The sequence below is a fragment of the Pristiophorus japonicus genome, chromosome 9, assembly GCF_044704955.1.
Source record: "Pristiophorus japonicus isolate sPriJap1 chromosome 9, sPriJap1.hap1, whole genome shotgun sequence".
Classification (NCBI taxonomy): Eukaryota; Metazoa; Chordata; class Chondrichthyes; family Pristiophoridae; genus Pristiophorus; species Pristiophorus japonicus.
This window is the reverse complement of record NC_091985.1, coordinates 86,679,932-86,701,229: the sequence shown is the minus strand read 5'-3', so window position 1 is coordinate 86,701,229 and position 21,298 is coordinate 86,679,932.

Below are 21,298 nucleotides of genomic sequence, written 5' to 3'. Positions count from 1 at the left end.
GTGAAGTGCAGATGTCTCACACATTGTTCCTCGCTGAGGTTAAGACACTAAGAATTGCTCCCTGTACACCCTGGGGGGATATAGAATCCCACTGAGAGCCCTTCTTTCCCTCTTCCTCCTCCCTCTTCCAGCAACTTATCCTGCTCTGTGTCACCTCTGCTCATTCTCCCTGTCATGCTGTAGGCCAAATGGAATGCCTTCTACTGCACTCTTTTCTTGGAGCAAGTGGTCTTTGCAGAATCCTTGTAGTCAGGATAAATTCCAACAGCATCTATCACAGTTCCTGTGGACTTTAGCTACTTTAAAGAACTGTACAAAGCACCAAACACTTCTATAAACTCAGCAACAGCCAGTAAAAATCAATCAGCAACTAGCTTGTAAGTATTTGATGATCCCTTTAAATAGCGCTGGTGGGGTGTCCTTCCTGCTACTCAATGCATGTTCAGCTGTGTGAGCTTAATTGGGGGCGATAGCTGTTGAACTCCGAAATGGCAGCACAAGCATCAAATCAGCGTAGCAAGCTGATTGACGTCACGATCTGCCGACTCTGCATATTTTCGACACGCGTTTATTGCGCCTGCGCTATGCCCTACCCAAGATGCCGTTCAGAACGGCCTGCACCAGAAGTGAACGTATGCTGCGGATGCCATTTTAAAACCAAAACAACAAGCGTAGCGCCCATTGGAGCCAAATTTTGAGGCCGATATTTCATACAAGCACCCAAGGGCCACCACCTACTGTGTGATGGCCTCTTTTAAGTTACACAGAAACACATATGTACAGTAGTAGAAAATACCATTTTACCCCATCTGGCTGATCCTAGAGTTCAAAAGTAGCATCCACAGTTCACCACCGATAGCTTGCAATCAATGTTCCTTTTCCAAATGCCTGTATAACTCCCTATTAAAATTACTGGTGTTATCAGCCTCAATTGCCACTATTGGGCTGCCCTTTCTGAACAGCTAAACAAACTTATCATCTTTCACTTCATAGGGAGTGCCTTGTAGGAAGAGGCAGCAACTCCGATGACCAACAGTTTCACTTCCAGTGAAACTGTTACTGCCACTCCTCTGTTTTCCATTCCTATCACTTCCTAACCATCTCAGCTATTGCATCTTATTTTTCCTACATTACAACAGTTACTACACTTCAAAGAGTACTTCATTGGCCGTAAAGCACTTTGGGATGTCCAGTGGTAATGAAAGGCGCTATATAAATGCAAGACTTTCTTTCTTTCTTTTTATTTTGCAAGCATCAGCATAATGTCACTCATTAAGACATGACCTCATATGGTGTCCTCTTTCCTGATCAAATAGGAGCAAAAGATTTTTTTTCACAATTGCAGTTAAGCTTTAAAAAAGCTGCAGCTTTACCACATTAAGATTGGATGAGAAAATGCGAAGAGACACCATCAGGAGTTTGTCACGCTGATAAACAATCTTCTTGGAAAAGTACTCCTAAGGCCCAAGATTTATTCAGTTTTGTTGGTGGTGTCCTCTAAAACAAATTATCCTCTTCGGGGACTTCTTACTTTTATCACTCCTTTTCTTGGGCTTACTCTTCGCCTGAGGAGATGGTACCATATTTGTCATAACTCCTTTACTGAAATTAGCGTATTCCATGTAGACTCTCTTGAGAAGCTTTCCATCTAGTTTATTTATAATTCTCAGATTATAGATAGAAAATATTAGCTTACCTCTTCAATTGAAATAGACACCACATTTCAAAAATGTTTCCCATTAACACCAGGTCCATACATTCCATTGCTTCAGCAAGCAAGTGCAGCTATTTTTCCACCTAGATGCCATGTTATGTATAAAAAACAAAAGATGTTACATAAAATGCATACTGAATATCGGTACAATTTGTAACAGGTACTTGAATGGGTTTGATGTTCAGTTTCACTATCTTGGTGTTTGATGGCGAGTAAGATTAGGTTTGTCCTCGGACCCAAAAGCTATGGTATGCAATGGTTTGTCAACTCATCAGACCTGATCTAATTTTAGCATTGATATGGAGATGTACAAGTTGAACATCATGAGCACATTATAAACAATTTCCAAGATCAGCAGTTAATCATTTATCCTGTATAATGCACAGAGTGCCGCTCTGGTCAGAGCATTAAAAATAATTGTTTCCCTTACTTTATGTACAAATGCACAAAGACATAACAGCCTAATTTATCCTTAAAACTTTTTGAAAATGTGCATCAAAAATATTTGGAAGAAAGTTAATTTAGAAAATTATCTCTACTTCCTTAACATAACTGTTTAACATATATCACACCAAAACTAATGTAGGATATTGGTGGATACCTGAAATCTAGAGTATCAATACATATGGACAATTGGATTGAACTGCAGTAAAGGATTTGGTATAAACAGGGGAGGGAAACAAGTAATGTCATAAAATACAACAGTGACACTCAAATACTTTTTGATCATTTGAACTCTCAGTTTACCTTAGGGCTCACAATTCACTCAAATCTATTATTATTAGTATTATTATTAGAGCCATCAATCGATTTGTCTCTCCCTCACTTTGGGTATCATGCCTTTCTATGTGCAAATTTGATGCAACTGATTGAATCAAGTTTTAAATTCATAAAACAGAAACAAGTCAAAATAGAAGAGGTAGGGAACAAATAAACTAAATTTGACCAGAGAAACTATCAATGAAGAACTCCTGAGGGCATGAAATATCAACAATTCATGCTGGAAAAGTCTGCAAAACCTATGAATAAAAGAAAGGAGAAGGATATCTGATTAAATTGTTCCAAATATCTTTCGAAAATTTTGTCCACTATTCTGAGGAGTTACCACAAGAAATTATGTTTCTACAGTACTATCATAAATCATTAAAAAATTACAGCATTTATACAAAAATACTTAAAATGACCTATTAAATTAATTATCTGTGTTTGAAATACCGTGGATAAATTTTCTATCAGCGGCCAATGGCTTTAGTCCATGGGGATTCCCATAACTACTAGTCCGTCAGCTCAAAAGAAGCCCCAACAGAGTGCAAACTGCGAATCCTAACATGCACCAGTGACACTGTATGTAAGGAATCTATGGAGAAAACTTTCACCCTGCACTGCACATCAGGCTGCCTCCCTTCTGAATCACAGCAACACAACCATATGGAGCTGGAGCCTCAGCTGGGATTATTTAAATCATTGACAGCCCGATTGGTTATTTAACAGAATGTGCAAGGATGTATTTCTTTGTTGGTTATTTGCTCTCCAACTAAAAATTATTGATAACGAAGATCCCCAGATAAACTATTTTTAAGAATGATGTAAGTAACTGGAATTTATATAAAACATCAAAATAAGATAAAGCATGAATTCTTCAACTTTTTCTGATGTAATCATTCTAAATAAGTTTCTCATGCAAAACATCTATTTCCCCTCTGAGGCAGATAGAAAAACAAAATCGACATTAAAAAAAATATATTTTCTTTGGTCCTCTATTTCAAATACATGCTAGCTTAACGTACTTGGAGATATGACATTTCAAATGCTTGGTCATATTAATAAGGCCTCAGTGACCTTTCTGACATCTGAACTTTCTGCTCCAGCCAAACTCTGCAATTCCTAACATGCTCCAATAATAATTGAGCATAAAATAAGTGCATACACTTTTTATTAACATAACCACCATAACTACACTTCAGAAGTAATTGGTAGCTGTGAAGCACTTTGGAACATCCTGAGGATGTGAAAGGCACTATGTAAATGCAAGTTCTTTCTTTTCTTTCTTCCCTATGTGCCATCATACCCTTTTCTTCTCTTCTGTCCACAGTTGCCCCTTTCTTTCCCTAAAAATGACTATATGCAAAACTCATCTTCTCTGTTTAAGTTTCTCCCTTTGTCACCACCGCCATTATTCCATTACCCCACACTTTTAGTTCAAGTCCAAATCTTTTCACATATCTTAGAACTGCACATCACATCAGACCTTTCTGCCCTGGCCAGATTCTGCAATTCCTAACATGCTCCAATAATATTAAGCATGCAATTAGTGCATGTAAATATTAACCATAGTCATTTTCACAATTGCTTTGCTTGGATATATAAACGTGCCTTTCTTTCGCCTTCCCTTAAGTGCAACCTGAGACCCAGTATTGTGAGAGGTGGTTGGCAGCTCCTGTCGGATTGAGGTGGTCCTCCTCTAATGATGGTGCTGAGAAGGGCCCAATGCAGGTTGCATCTCTGGAGCCTGTGCATATATATCTTGGTGTCAGTCCGAGAGGCGGGAGTGCGTGGTGTCGGAGCGGCCTATAAAGGCCCAGGTGCGTGGAGAGGTGGCGGCAGTCCGAGAGGCGGGTGTGCGTGGTGTTGGAGCAGCCTATAAAGGCCCAGGTGCGTGGAGAGGCGGCGGCAGTCCGAAAGGCGGGTGTGCATGGTGTCGGAGCGGCCTATAAAGGCCCAGGTGCGTGGAGAGGCTGGTGCAGCTGCAGCGGGGAGAGAAGGCAAAAAAGAAGTAGAAAGAAATCAAAAGGTGACATCACAGCCAAGGGGGTAAGTGATTGGCTGGTGATTTGTGAGAAGTTTTCTTTTTCTTTTTTATATCAGTAAATAACCGTTTAACATTTTTGTTGCCAATTTAAGGGTATCTAAGGGTTAAGTCATGACAGGAGAGCTTGGTCACGTGATATGCTCCTCCTTTACCATGTGGGAACTCAGGGACACTTTCTGTGTCCATGACGACTACATCTGCGGGAAGTGTATCCGCCTCCAGCTTCTGACGGACCGCGTTGCGGATTTGGAGCTGAGGGTGGATTCACTCTGGAGCATCCACGATGCTGAGAATGACGTGAGTAGCACATGTAGTGAGTTGGTCTTACCGCAGGCGAAGGGTCCACAGCCAGCTAGGGAATGGAAGATCAGTAGGAAGAGCAGTGCAAGGAAGGTAGTGCAGGGGTCCCCTGCGGTCACCCCCTGCAAAACAGATACACTGCTTTAAGCACTGTTGAGGGGGATGACTCATCAGGGGAGGGCAGCAGCAGCCAAGTTCATGGCACCATGGTTGGCTCTGTTGCACAGGAGGGCAGGAAAAAGAGTGGGAGAGCGATAGTGATCGGGGATTCAATTGTAAGTGGAATAGATAGGCGTTTCTGCGGCCGCAACCGAGACTCCAGGATGGTATGTTGCCTCCCTGGTGCAAGGGTCAAGGATGTCTCTAAGCGGGTGCAGGACATTCTAAAAAGGGAGGGAGAACAGCCAGTTGTCGTGGTGCACATTGGTACCAACGACATCGGTAAAAAAAGGGATGAGGTCCTATGAGACGAATTTAAGGAGCTAGGAGCTAAATTAAAAATTAGGACCTCAAAAGTAGTAATCTCGGGATTGCTACCAGTGCCACGTGCTAGTCAGAGTAGGAATCGCAGGATAGCTCAGATGAATAAGTGGCTTGAGCAGTGGTGCAGCAGGGAGGGATTCAAATTCGTGGGGCATTAGAACAGGTTCTGGGGGAGGTAGGACCAGTACAAACCGGATGGTCTGAACCTGGGCAGGACCGGAACCAATGTCCTAGGGTGAGTGTTTGCTAGTGCTGTTGGGGAGGAGTTAAACTAATATGGCAGGGGGATGGGAACCAATGCAGGGAGACAGAGGGAAACAAAAAGGAGACAAAAGCAAAAGACAGAAAGGAGATGAGTAAAACTGGAGGGCAGAGAAACCCAAGGCAAAAAACAAAAAGGTCCACTGAATATAAAGGGGCTGCAGGAGGGATCAAAATTAAAAATCATGGTTTAAAAACTAGGATTAAAACACTCTACCTAAATGCACGCAGCATTCGAAATAAAGTAAATGAGTTGACGGCACAAATCACTACAAATGGGTATGATTTGGTGGCCATTACAGAAACATGGTTGCAGGGTGGCCAAGACTGGGAATTAAACATACAGGGGTATCTGACGATTCGGAAAGATAGACAAGAAGGGAAAGGAGGTGGGGTAGCTCTGTTAATAAAGGATGATATCAGGGCAGTTGTGAGAGACGATATTGGCTCGAATGAACAAAATGTTGAATCATTGTGGGTGGAGATTAGAGATAGTAAGGGGAAAAAGTCACTGGTGGGCGTAGTTTATAGGCCCCCAAATAATAACTTCACGGTGGGGCAGGCAATAATCAAGGGAATAATGGAGGCATGTGAAAAAGGAACGGCAGTAGTCATGGGGGATTTTAACCTACATATCGATTGGTCAAATCAAATCGTACGGTGTAGCCTGGAGGAGGAATTCATAGAATGCATACGGGATTGTTTCTTGGAACAGTATGTAACAGAACCTACAAGGGAGCAAGCTATCTTAGATCTGGTCCTGTGTAATGAGACAGGAAAAATAAACGATCTCCTCGTAAAAGATCCTCTCGGAATGAGTGATCACAGTATGGTTGAATTTGTAATACAGATTGAGGGTGAGGAAGTTGTGTCAGAAACGAGCATACTATGCTTAAACAAAGGGGACTACAGTGGGATGAGGGCAGAGTTGGCTAAAGTAGACTGGAAACACAGACTAAACGGTGGCACAATTGAGGAACAGTGGAGGACTTTTAAGGAGCACTTTCATAGTGCGCAACAAAAATATATTCCAGTGAAAAAGAAGGGCGATAAGAGAAGGGATAACCAGCCGTGGATAACCAAGGAAATAAAGGAGAGTATCAAATTAAAGACCAATGCGTATAAGGTGGCCAAGGTTAGTGGGAAACTAGAGGATTGGGAAAATTTTAAACAACAGCAAAGAATGACTAAAAAAGCAATAAAGAAAGGAAAGATAGATTACGAAGGTAAACTTGCGCAAAACATAAAAACAGATAGTAAAAGCTTTTACACATATATAAAACGGAAAAGAGTGACTAAAGTAAATGTTGGTCCCTTAGAAGATGAGAAGGTGATTTAATAATGGGAAATGTGGAAATGGCTGAGACCTTAAACAATTATTTTGCTTCGGTCTTCACAATGAAAGACACAGAAACCATGCCAAAAATTGCTGGTCACAGGACTGTGGGAAGGGAGGACCTTGAAACAATCACTATCACTAGGGGGGTAGTGCTGGACAGGCTAATGGGACTCAAGGTAGACAAGTCCCCTGGTCCTGATGAAATGCATCCCAGGGTATTAAAAGAGATGGCGGAAGTTATAGCAGATGCATTCGTTATAATCTACCAAAATTCTCTGGACTCTGGGGAGGTACCAGCAGATTGGAAAGCAGCTAATGTAATGCTTCTGTTTAAAAAAGGGGGCAGACAAAAGGCAGGTAACTATAGGCCGGTTAGTTTAACATCTGTAATGGGGAAAATGCTTGAAACTATCATTAAGGAAGAAATAGCGGGACATCGAGATAGGAATAGTGCAATCAAACAGACGCAGCATGGATTCATGAAGGGGAAATCATATTTAACTAACTTACTGGAATTCTTTGAGGATATAACGAGCATGGTGGATAGAGGTGTACCGATGGATGTGGTGTATTTATATTTCCAAAAGGCATTCGATAAGGTGCCACACAAAAGGTTACTGCAGAAGATAGACAGACGTACATGGAGTCAGAGGAAATGTATTAGCATGGATAGAGAATTGGCTGGCGAACAGAAATCAGAGAGTCGGGATAAATGGGTCCTTTTCGGGTTGGAAATTGGTGGTTAGTGGTGTGCCACAGGGATCGGTGCTGGGACCACAACTGTTTACAATATACATAGATGACCTGGAAGAGGGGACAGAGTGTAGTGTAACAAAATTTGCAGATGACACAAAGATTAGTGGGAAAGCGGGTTGTGTAGAGGACACAGAGAGGCTGCAAAGAGATTTGGATAGGTTAAGCGAATGGGTTAAGGTTTGGCAGATGGAATACAATGTCGGAAAGTGTGAGGTCATCCACCTTGGGAAAAAAAACAGTAAAAGGGAATATTATTTGAATGGGGAGAAATTACAATATGCTGAGGTGCAGAGGGACCTGGGGGTCATTGTGCATGAATCCCAAAAAGTTAGTTTGCAGGTGCAGCAGGTGCTGGAGTACTGCGTGCAGTTTTGGTCACCTTACTTAAGGAAGGATATACTAGCTTTGGAGGAGGTACAGAGACGATTCACTAGGCTGATTCCGGAGATGAGGGGGTTAACTTATGATGATAGATTGAGTAGACTGGGTCTTTACTCGTTGGAGTTCAGAAGGATGAGGGGGGATCTGATAGAAACATTTAAAATAATTAAAGGGATAGACAAGATAGAGGCAGAGAGATTGTTTCCACTTGTCGGGGAGACGAGAACTAGGGGGCACAGCCTCAAAATACGGGGGAGCCAATTTAAAACTGAATTGAGAAGGAATTTCTTCTCCCAGAGGGTTGTGAATCTGTGGAATTCTCTGCCCAAGGAAACAGTTGAGGCTAGCTCAATGAATGTATTCAAGTCACAGATAGTTAGATTTTTAACCAATAAGGGAATTAAGGGTTACGGGGAGAGGGCGGGTAAGTGGAGCTGAGTCCACGGCCAGATCAGCCATGATCTTATTGAATGGCGGAGCAGGCTCGAGGGGCTAGATGGCCTACTCCTGTTCCTAATTCTTATGTTCTTATGTTCTTATGTCCTATGTGCCACTGGTGTAGTTCTCTGAGGGATAGGACTGGATACCGAGCATGTGCTGCTGCCCTGAGAGCTGGCAGCCTCAGGGAGGTCAGCTCCAGCTGTCATTGTTCCACTGGGCACTGGATCTATGTCAGCAGGATGGCTGGTCTAATGCCTGCCAGCAGATCCTGAAAGCTCTGAAAGACAGCAGCCTCCATCCTGGCCACCAAGGTCTGGAAGCCAGTATATAACATTATGTCTATTCCATCTCCTATTGCCATCAGAGCTGAAGTCTGTACTTTGGAGGAGGTGCCCGTCTCTCAAGTAATGGGTTGTTGCAGACTCCATTGAAATTGCCATGCACTCCATTGATGTTAGTAAAGAAACAGCTTCCCTGATGCTACCATAAATGAGAGTGTAGACATGAGCAACAGCTGTGAGTTGCTGTACATTACGCAGACTGACCAGAGCCTACATATAGGTGAGATGTTCCTTAAACATCCTTCTTTTAGGGGAGTACCGATGAGACCACAATGAAGTCATGGCTTCTCCTCTGCCTCCACTGGAAGGTAACACATTCCTTTGGCAACAGTGCCAATTTCTCACGAACGCTATCTCATTTTGCCCAGGTAAAAATATCTGAGCCGGTACATGGGACAAAAAAAGAAAGTATTGCAGGAGGTGAGATGAGGAGGTTGTAGTACAGGAACTCATTTGGGGGTTTCACCCCGACTTCTTCTCCCTCTGTATCATCATTCTCCCTGCCCGCACCACTCTCATAATCCATGAGGAAGAAGTTCTGTCTCTTCTTCGCCTCATCCTCCTCTTGATCATAATCATCTTCCTCCTCGTGATCATCATCTATCCCCATTGCTGTGGCAGAAGTGGTTGTGGCCAGCTTTTACTTTGACCCTAAATTCACATATATTTCTATGTTTGACATTTTCCACAAACATTCACAATAGTTGAATTTCTTCTATGTGTGCATAATTCTTTTGTTCATCGACCAATGGAAGTGAAATAGAAGTCACAGGTTTGCCATCTTGTAGGATTTCAGAAGTTAGCCCAATCTGTGATGCACACACTTTTAGCGTAACCTCTTCTCTTGTGTCAAAATACGAGTAAACTAAGGTGTGAAATTCTGACAGCGTCATTGGAGCTGCGGGGGAGGTGGGACTCTGGCCCTCTTTCAGGTAGTACCACTGAAGCCAACATAAATAGTGGGGACAGTCAATTTACATGGGCAGAACCATCCAGGCTGTGTAAATACAGCCTTCAATGCCTCAGATAGGGTAGGGGTGGAGGTGGAAAATAATACAGGGGCAAGAGTCAAGCCCCAAGTGGGCTATGAAAAATGGGAGGGCCAGAAAATACCTGAAGATGGGAGTGAGAGGGACTGCGGTGCGGTAGAGATAGCAAAGTGAGGAGGGCGGATGTTAGGCGGGGGGGGGGGGGGGGCGGTGGCAGCGGTCGGCAGGGGCACAGGTGGGAGTGGGAATGGGGCAGAAAATACCAGGAGGCGAGACAGAGACCTGGTGCAGTAGCAAGATATAAAACCTGCTGCTGATTAAAGAGGCAATGGCAGCAAAATAGGAAACAGGCAACCTGGATGAAAAGGATGGCAGCCAGACTGAAGAAACAAGCAGCAAACTTTACAGAGGTAGACCTTAATGTCCTCACAATGGAGATATGGACCAGGAGAGATGGTCTGCTTGGGTCTGGTGGCCAAAGACCCACCAAGAATATCGTACACTTTTTGTGGATAGAGGTGCTGTAGCTGTGAGTGACCCTTCTTTGAACTCCGGGACAGGAAAAAGTTTAATGACCTCATCAGAGCAGTGCTAGAGGGGAACAATGCTCAAAGCAGTGCTAAGCATGGATAAAAAGTCTATTAATACTTTCTGTTGGCATTACGCCTCTCTGTGCTCATGACTACTTTTCCAAGAAAATTGACAAACAGGAGAATGCAGCCCTATCAGCTTTCCATTTTTCATTTCACAGTTCTTAGAATCAATTTTTACTTCAGCTGCTGTCAAGCAGCCATTCTTGACAATAAACAACTAAAATTAGTTTGTTCGTAGTCACTGGATTGAATGCAAGAGATGGAATTCACTACAATATAAAAGCTAACTTGGGTATACAGCCTGGCTACTTAGCTCCCTAAGGGTTTCTTGCACTGAAGATTGAAGTGTTCTTGCAAGCGCTGTACAAAAGGTGTTTAGTACAGGTTTTTCTGCTATACAAAGGAGCATCTGCAACCTTATGTTCCATAGAGAAGGAGGTAATGTTTACAAATTGTGAGCCTGTGCCTTTCGATAGCTTACAAAAATGTCTTACAAAGCTGCATCTACAAAAAATATATATTTTTTGAGTTGGTAAATGAGGTGTAATCTTTTTGTCATGGGCTCCTGTGGTAAACAAATAAACAAAAAACTGCATTATGGCTGAAAAAACTGTCTTGACATTCCGTGTATGCAGTGCCACAGCTGGTATCTACTCTGCTAAATGACGTAACTGCTCATATCTAATTATGATAACTTAACTAAATCACATGATTCCCCATAGGAAAGTGAAGCAATTGTGAATTTGCAGCTGCAAAGCCTACAAAAACAATTGATTGGTGGGAGAAGAGTTTTATAATGTCACCGTCTAAAAATGGAGGTTTGCTTCATGTAAACAGAAGAAGACCTCATATTAACGATTCTCTTTGTAAGTAAACATTGACTATTCAGTGGAGAATTATACTGTCGTACATAAAGAAGGGACTGTGGCCCTTGCAAAATGCAAACTGAGAGAAAGCTAAGGGGATCTTGAATGTTAGGATAATGCAAACAAAAATCGGTTCTGTCTTCATTAGAAATCTTTTTAGAGTGTAAAGCTTGTGTTAGTAAAAGCAACAAAGGGACAAAGGGGCAGACTTTCATGATGTCCTGCCCGTAGCCGCTGAGGTTCTGCCGGAAATGGTCGTTTTCTGGGCGATTCCTCTGGAACCGCCCATCTCCCGTCAAGGATTCGCCCGGTGGAAGATTGGTGGGGAAGGGTTCCACCCACATCGCAGTGTCCCACCCACCCATGCCGGAAGTCAGATAATCGCCATTTTGAGCACTTTTGCTGCACGTCTGCTGACCTGCCGCTCGCCAGAAGGACCGCTCTGGAAAAGCAGGTCTGAGCTGGGCGGCAGTGGGCCAATACTCACACATCGGGCGGGAGGCAGCACTATTTGCGGCTTCAATCGGGAGGGCGGGAAGGAGGGAGGGCGGGAGCAGTGTGAGCGGCATCAATCAGGAGATCAGGAAGAAGGCAGCACTATTTTGGCATCAATCGGGAAGGCGGGAAGGAGGTAGGGCAACAAGCGCACATCGCTTGGGAGGGAGGGAGAGATGGAGTGCATTGGGGCAGCTCTGGCACATCAGCTGGGAGGGAGTACTGGTGGCCATCAGATTCTGCACCACATCAGTGGGACTGCTGGAAAGAAGTTAGGTCAATGTTGCATTATTTTCTTGCTGATGGTAATGTTTAAATTGGATGCGTGCAAACCGACTGAAATGTCTCTAAGCTAATGGAGGCTTTTTTGTTGCACATTGTTGAAAGTCCTTCATTGAGAAGGCCAATGGTAAAGAGAAAATTATTATAAGTGACTGACAAGTGTTCAGCATCTCACATGTTGTACATCCAAGCTGATTCATTAATTGTCTCGCACAATGTACTGCAATATAACCGATGACTATGTCATCTCAGGGATGCCACTCCCCCATCTTTTGTCTCGCAAAAAGATGGTTGAAGTGCAAGCTTTAAGGTCTGCCCTGCAACTTGGTAAACTAGAGTAATTGAATGGCAGCCTTCCTGCATTCATTGTCATCTTGTGATGGCCTGATGACAGGACCCATTATACACTGCAGTCAGATATGGATGGGAAGATATTCCTGATGAAGCAGATGACCTGAGGGACAGATGTGTGGTTGGCGCAACGCACCACAAATATGAAAATAAAATGACACAGGCACAAACAGAGGGTCAACAGTGTGAGTGAATTTACAAGTACACAATGACAAACGTTACATAACATTATCACATATACATACAGTTAGATGAGGAAGCAACACCCACCCCTCTACCCTGGTGTGCCACAGGGATCGGTGCTGGGACCACAACTGTTTACAATATACATAGATGACCTGGAAGAGGGGACAGAGTGTAGTGTAACAAAATTTGCAGATGACACAAAGATTAGTGGGAAAGCAGATTGTGTAGAGGACACAGAAAGGCTGCAAAGAGATTTAGATAGGTTAAGCAAAAGGGCTAAGGTTTGGCAGATGGAATACAATGTCGGAAAATGTGAAGTCATCCACCATGGAAAAAAAAACAGTAAAAGGGAATATTATTTGAATGGGGAGAAATTACAACATGCTGCAGTGCAGAGGGACCTGGGGGTCCTTGTGCATGAATCCCAAAAAGTTGCAGGTGCAGCAGGTAATCAGGAAGGCGAATGGAATGTTGGCCTTCATTGCGAGAGGGATGGAGTACAAAAGCAGGGAGGTCCTTCTGCAACTGTATAGGGTATTGGTGAGGCCGCACCTGGAGTACTGTGCGCAGTTTTGGTCACCTTACTTAAGGAAGGATATACTAGCTTTGGAGGGGGTACAGAGACGATTCACGAGGCTGATTCCGGAGATGAGGGGTTTACCTTATAATGATAGATTGAGTAGACTGGGTATTTACTCGTTGGAGTTCAGAAGGATGAGGGGTGATCTTATAGAAACATTGAAAATAATGAAAGGGATAGACAAGATAGAGGCAGAGAGGTTGTTTCCACTGGTCGGGGTTGTTAGAACTAGGGGGCACAACCTCAAAATACGGGGGAGCCAATTTAAAACCGAGTTGAGAAGGAATTTCTTCTCCCAGAGGGTTGTGAATCTGTGGAATTATCTGCCCAAGGAAGCAGTTGAGGCTTGCTCATTGAATGTATTCAAATCACAGATAGATAGATTTTTAACCAATAAGGGAATTAAGGGTTATGGGGAGCGGGTGGGTAAGTGGAGCTGAGTCCACGGCCAGATTAGCCATGATCTTGTTGAATGGCAGAGCAGGCTCGAGGGGCTAGATGGCCTACTCCTGTTCCTAATTTTTATGATACTTATGATTATGATACCCAGCACGACCACCTTGCTTCCCCCCCACCTTGCAGTCATGTCCGCTTTCCTCTTCCTCCCCATGCCTATACGACGGAATGGCCCTCCCTTGTCCCTCACTGCCTATCGTTTAGGAGGTTGTGCAGGAGGGCAGCACGATGTGTGTAGACGTGTGCGTCTCGGCGACAACATACAGCGCGGGCCCGAAGGCGCCGGATCTCCTGCTCCTCCACATCTGTGTGCCTTGAGGGTGTGGAGTCGGGGGCTTGCACCACGCATGCAGAAGCCATCTCCTGCCTTATGGCCTCGACGCTTTCTGATGTGCACTCCAACACTGTGAGGAGGTGCTCCATCCTTTTATCGTGCTGCTGAGTGATTGTGGCGATGCTGGCAGCTATCCCAGCCATGGACTCCTGCATCTCGCGACCTACCTCCACGCTGGTGGTTGAGAGTTGGACCATCTGGCTCAATAGAACGAGCTGTGCTGCATGGGTGCTTCCCTTTGCACCATGGACTCTGCACTTGCTTGAGCTTGCTTGAGTGGAGTCCATTGGAAACCCCAGGAAATCTAAGCTTGACGCCGAGGTTCTACGGACACTTGGCTGACTTGGCTGACTTGATGTCAGGTGCTTCCGGATCCTCAAGGTGAAGGGGCACAAATATGGACCCTTCTCCCTCCTCTCTCTCCTCTTCTTCCTGGCCCTGGGGGACAGAGGTGGGAGCGGTGGACATGGGTAATGTGGGCTGAGGGTGCAGGAAGGATCCGGTGTCGTCTGGTGTGGAGGATGTCGGGGTGGGAGATGCATGGAGTGTGACTGCTTCTGTGAAGGCCAGAGGTCGATGGTCTCTCCAGATCTGTGGTGTCCGAGTCAGCATCTGCAATTAGAGGGCAAAATTTCAGTCTGTAATAGTGGGGAGGGGGGGGGGGCGGTGGTGGGTGGTGAAAGTGAGTTGTGAGCCATTCCATCTCACATTATGCCAGCAAGGAGTCCCATCCATACATGTCCACACCAATAATGGGTGGCAAAGCCTGCGTTCAACCACGAGTGCATTAACATTGCAAGTACTTTCATGCCATGACTGTCGCTGACACCAGAGATGAGTGTAGCCTTAACCTGCGGTAGCACCGGATCTGCAGAAATGTTCGTGGTTGGAATGCGGCGATATCCCACCAAGGCCAACGTATGCTCCTTCAGCCTGGTCAATTCAACCACATCTTGTGGGCCCCCTCCGGGCACACATAGGCTTGCCTGTTTGGCTGCTTGAATTCAGCAGAGGAGGACAAAGGGTTTAATTAGGAGGGGGAAAATAGAGTATGAGAGTAAGCTTGCAGGGAACATTAAGCTGCTACAGATATGTGAAGAGAAAAAGATTAGTGAAGACTAATGTAGGTCCCTTGCAGTCAGAATCAGGTAAATTCATAATGGGGAACAAGGAAATGGCAAACAAATTGAACAAATACTTTGGTTCTGTCTTCACGAAGGGAGACACAAATAACCTCTTGAAAATACTAGGGGACCGAGGGTCTAGCTAGAAGGGGGAACTGAGGGAAATCCTTATCAGTCAGGAAATGGTGTTAGGGAAATTGAAGGGACTGAAGGCCGATAAATCCCCAGGGCCTGATAGTCTGCATCCCAGAGTACTGAAGGAAGTGGCCCGAGAAATAGTCGATGCATTGGTGATCATTTTGCAACATTCCATGGATTCTGGATCAGTTCCTATGGATTGGAGGGTAGTTAATGTAATCCCACTTTTTAAAAAAGGAGGGAGAGAGAAAACAGGGTATTATAGACTGGTTAGCCTGACATCGGTAGTGGGGAAAATGCTGGAATCAATTATTAAAAATGTAATAGCAGCGCATCTGGAAAGCAGTGACAGGATCTGTTCAAGTCAGCATGGATTTATGAAAGGGAAAACATGCTTGACAAATCTTCTAGCGTTTTTTGAGGATGTAACTAGTAGAGTGCATAAGGGTGAACCAGTGGATGTGGTGTATTTGGACTTTCAAAAGGCTTTTGACAAGGTCCCACACAAGAGATTAGTGTGCAAACTTAAGGCACCTGGTATTGGGGGTAACGTATTGACATGGATAGAGAACTGGTTGGTAGACAGGAAGCAAAGAGTAGGAATAAATGGGTCCTTTTCAGAATGGCAGGCAGTGACTAGTGGGATGCCACAGGGTTCAGTGCTGGGACATCAGCTATTTACAATATACATTTATGATTTAGATGAAAGAATTGAAGGTAATAGCTCCAAGTCTGCAGATGACACTCAGCTGGGTGGCAGTGCGAACTGCGAGGAGGATGCGAAGAGGCTGCAGGGGGACTTGACAGGTTAGGTGAATGGGCAAATGCATGGCAGATGCAGTATAACGTGGATAAATGTGAGGTTATCCACTTTGGTGGCAAAACAGGAAGGCAGATTATTATCTGAATGATGACAGATTAGTAAAAGCGGAGGTGCAAAGAGACCTGGGTGCCATAGTACATTAGTCACTGAAGATAGGCATGCAGTATAGCAGGCAGTAAAGAAAGCAAATAGCATGATGGCCTTCATTGCGAGGGGATTTGAGTATAGGAGCAGGGAGGTCTTACTGCAGTTGTATAGGGCCTTGGTGAGAGCACACCTTGAGTATTTTGTGCCGTTTTGGCCTCCTAATCTGAGGAAAGACGTGCTTGCTATTGAGGGAGTGCAGCGAAGGTTCACCAGACTGATTCCCAGGATGGCAGGACTGACATATGAGGAAAGAATGGATTGGCTAGGCTTATACTCACTGAAATTTAGAAGAATGAGAGGGGATGTCACAGAAACTTATAAATTTCTGATGGGACTGGACAGGTTAGATGCACGTAGAATGTTTCCGATGTTGGGGAAGTCCAGAACCAGGGGTCACAGTCTAAAGATAAGGGGTAAGCCATAAAGGACCGAGATGAGGAGAAACTTTTTCACCCAGAGAGTTGTGAATCTGAAGAATTCTCTGCCACAGAAAGTTGTTGAGTCCAGTTCGTTGGACATATTCAAAAGGGAGTTAGATGTGGCCCTTATGGCTAAAGGGATCAGGGGGTATGGAGAGAAGGCAGGGGTTGCATGATCAGCCATGATCATATTGAATGGTGGTGTAGGCTCGAATGGCTGAATGGCCTGCTCCTGCACCTATTTTATATGTTTCTATGTTTAGTCCCATTATCTTACTACCACCTCTTTTGTGATTGTGATTGTGTTAAGTAAGTTCCCCCCCCACCCCCCACCCCATATAGCCCCTAGACTATCCACTATCAGAATATTGTTAGTGCCCTCTACCGCAAAGACTGATGCAAAATATTTGTTCAGAGTTTCTGCCATCTCCATGTTCCCCATTACTAATTCCCCGGTCACCTCCTCTAAGGGACCAACATTTATTTTAGCCACCCTTTTCCTTTTCATATACCTATAGAAACTCTTGCTATCTGTTTTTATATTTTGCGCTTGTTTACTTTCATAGTCTATCTTCCCTTTTTTAATCATTTTTATAGTCATTCTTTGCAGGCTTTTAAAAGCTTCCCAGTCTTCTGTCCTCCCACTACTTTGGCAACTTTGTATGCCCTTGTTTTTAATTGGATACCATCCTTTATTTCTTTAATTAGCAAAGGATGGCTATCTTTTCTCTTACACCCTTTCCGCCTCACTGGAATATATTTTTCCTGAGAGTTGTGAATTATCTTCTTAAATGTGCACTACTGTTCATCAACTGTCCTACCCTTTAATCTATTTTCCCAGTCCACTTTACCCAACTCTGACCTCATACCTTCATAGTCTCCTTTATTTAAGCTTAGTACGCTGGTTGGAGAAACAACTTTCTCACCCTCCATCTGAATTTGAAATTCAATCATGCCATGATCACTCATTCCGAGGGGATCCTTTACGAGGAGATGGTTTGTTAATCCTGTCTCATTACACAGGACCAGATCTAAGGTAGCCTGTCCCCTGGTTGGTTCAGTTACAAACTGCTCAAGGAACCCATCCCTTATGCACTCTCTGAACTCCTCCTCAAGGCTACCCTGACCAATTTGATTTGTCCTATCAATATGGAGATTAAAATCATCCATGATTATTGCTATTCCCTTTTTACAAGCCTCCACTATTTCCTGGTTTATGGTCCGACCAACAGAGTTGCTACTGTTAGGGGGCCGAAAGACTACACCCACCAGTGACTTTTTCTCCTTATTGTTCCTTATCTCCACCCAAACTGTTTCAACACCCTTATCATTTGAGCCAATATAGTATCTTACTATTGCAGTGATTCCATCCTTTATCAATAGAGCTACCCCACCTCCTTTTCCTTTCTGTCTGCCTTCCAGATTGTCAAGTACCCCTGAATAGTTAATTCCCAAGCCTGGTCACCTTGCAACCACATCTCTATAATGGCTATCAGATCAGACCCATTTGTCTCAATTTGTGCTGTCAACTCATCTATTTTATTACAAATGCTATGTGCATTCAGACAAAGTGCCTTTAAGTTTTTTTTTACCCTTTTTTCTTGCTTGTTTCCTTTCTCCTTCAAACTCATTTTATTTATATTTGCTTTCTAATTCCATCTTTACTCCCTTCCCTACTGAATCTAGTTTCAGGTTCCCATCCCCCTGCCAAGCTAGTTTAAACCCTCCCCAACAGCATGAGCAACCCCACCCCAGACAAGGATATTGGTCCCAGCTCTAATGAGGTGCAACCCGTCCGGCTTGTACAGGTCCCACATTTCCCAGAAGCAGTCCCAATGCCTCAGGAAACTAAAGCCCTCCTGTCTGCACCATCTCTTCAGCCACGTATTCATCTGCTCTATCCTCCTATTTCTGTACTTACTAGCTCGTGGCACTGGGAATAATCCAGAGATTACTACCTTTGAGGTCCTGCTTTTTAATCTCTCTCCTAGCTCCCTAAACTCTGCCTGCAGGACGTCATCCCTCATCCTACCTATGTCATTGGTACCGATGTGGACCATGACCTCTGGCTGTTCACACTCTCCTCCCAGAATGTCCTGCAGCCGCTCAGTGGCATCCTTGACCCTGGCACTAGGGAGGCAACATACCATCCTGGAGACATGTCTGCAGCCGCAGAAGCGCCTGTCTGCTCCCCTGACTATTGAATCCCCCATCATTATAGCTCTTACATTCTTCTTCCTCCGCCCCTGTGCAGCTGAGCCACCCGTGGCGCTGCAAGACTTCTTTGTAATCGGCATCAACCATGAGGGTACCCTGCGTAAACTACTGGTGGTGGAGACGTTGGACTTGAACAGGGCCATCATGCTCAGTCATGCCTGATGACGGATAGAAGTCGAAAGCAGATATCAGTGAAAAATCGAAACTCGGCAAGTACTATAAATTTGATTGATTCGGCATTCGGCAGAGCGGCACATTGCAGGGCCAACCAACTGCGTACGTGAAACCTGTGGCTACCCAAAGTCCGCCAGCGGGAATGTATCCGATTTCTCCGTGTTGGCATTGTGCGAGAAATCACCAGCACCAGCAATGCCGATGTAAGCAATATAGTTGCAACGGCTGTCTGAGATTTGGGCATCTCCAACTCAAGTGTCCACAGATGAGCAAGCGTGCTGCGACACACCACGTGGAGGATGATGGTCAGACTAACGTGGATCCGGATACGCAATCCAAAATACCAGAGGAGGAAGTATACGGACTGTACTTGTTCCTAACTAAGAGCAAACTGATAATGATCAACATGAAATTTAATGGGGTGCCAGTATCGATGGAACTGGACACGGGGGTGAGTCAATCGATAATGAGCCAAATGGCATTGGACAAGCTGTGGGATACTAAGGCTGTGAGGCCCAGGCTGAGTTCAGTCAATGCCAAGTAGCGCACATACACCAAAAAACTCATAACGGTGATTGGCAGTGTCACAATTAAAGTGTCGTATGACGGTACGGTTCACAAGTTGCCACGATGGATTGTCCCAGGCGATGGCCCAATGCTGTTTGGCAGGAACTGGCTTGACATAAAGGCATTGTTGTCGGAGGAAGATACATATGCCCAAGTACTGAGCAAGTTCCCCTCACTGTTCGAACCAGGCATCGGCAACTTCACGGAAGCCAAGGTGCAGATCCACATGGACTCGGATGCAAGACCCGTCCATCATAAAGCTCGGGCAGTTCCGTATATGATGAGGGAAATGGTCAAAATCAAACTGGACAGACTCCAGCGTGAAGGGATCATATCACCAGTTGAATTTAATGAATGGGCCAACCCCATTGTTCCTGTGCTGAAAAGTGATGGCACAGTCAGAATCTGTGGAGACTACAAGGCTACGATCAACAGGGTTTCAAAACAGGATCAGTACCCATTATCAAAGGCTAATGACTTGTTTGCAACGCTAGCCGGGGGGGAAGTCATTCAGCAAACTGGACTTGAAGTCGGCCGACATGACACAGGAGCTGATTGAGACGTCGAAGAGACTTACGTGCATTAACACGCATAAAGGACTGTTTATTTATCACAGGTGTCCTTTTAGAATTCGCTCAGCTGCAGCAATATTTCAGAGGAACATGGAGAGTCTACTGAAGTCTGTTCCCAGAACCGTGGTGTTCCAAGCTGACATCCTGATCACAGGTCGTGACTCCGAGGAACATCTGAACAACCTGGAAGAGGTTCTACGTTGTCTGGACAAAGTGGGACTCGGACTGAAACGCACGAAGTGCGTCTTCATGGCACCAGAGGTCGAATTCCTGGGGAGGAAAATTGCTGCTGATGGCATCAGGCCCATGGCCGCGAAAACCAAGGCATTCAAGAATGCACCCAAACCGCAGAACATGAAGGAGCTGTGTTCGTTCCTGGCTCTACTCAACTACTTCGGTAACTTTCTACCTAAATTGAGCACCTTATTAGAACGACTGCACATTCTGCTAAGAAAAGGCGACAATTGGGGTGGGGTGCATCTCAAGACAGCTTTTGAGAAAGCCTCTAATCTGCTTTGCTCTAACAAGCTGCTGGTACATTATGACCCATGTAAATTTTTAATATTGGCCTGTGATGCTTCATCATATGGAATTGGTTGCGTACTCCAACAAGCTAATGAGTCAGGTAAACTTCAACCAGTCGCGTATGCTTCAAAAGGTTTGTCTAAAGCGGAAAGAGCCGACAGAATGGGAGAGAAAGAAGCACTCGCCTGTGTGTATGGGGTTAAAAAGATGCATCAGTACGTGTTCGGTCTTCGGTTTGAACTGGAGACAGATCACAAGCCGCTTATTTCACTGTTCTCCGAAAACAAATATATCAATACCAATGCTTCATCATGCATCCAGAGATGGGTGCTGACATTATCCGCTTATGATTATGTCATTCGCCATAGACCTGGCACCGAGAATTGTGCCGATGCTTTGAGTCATCTGTCGTTGCCCACACCAGAGGTGGAAATGCCAAAAATGGGGAAACATGCAGGAAACATATGGATCAGACAAAGCTGCGGCACACAGACGAACTGGAACAGTCGGAGGAAGAGACAATCGACAACCAACCAACCTACCCCCAGTCAACAGCGGACTCAGTTGTTATCAGTGAATCGGGACTTTCAATCACTGACATGTTCATTGAAAATGGACTTTCTGTCATGTATCTT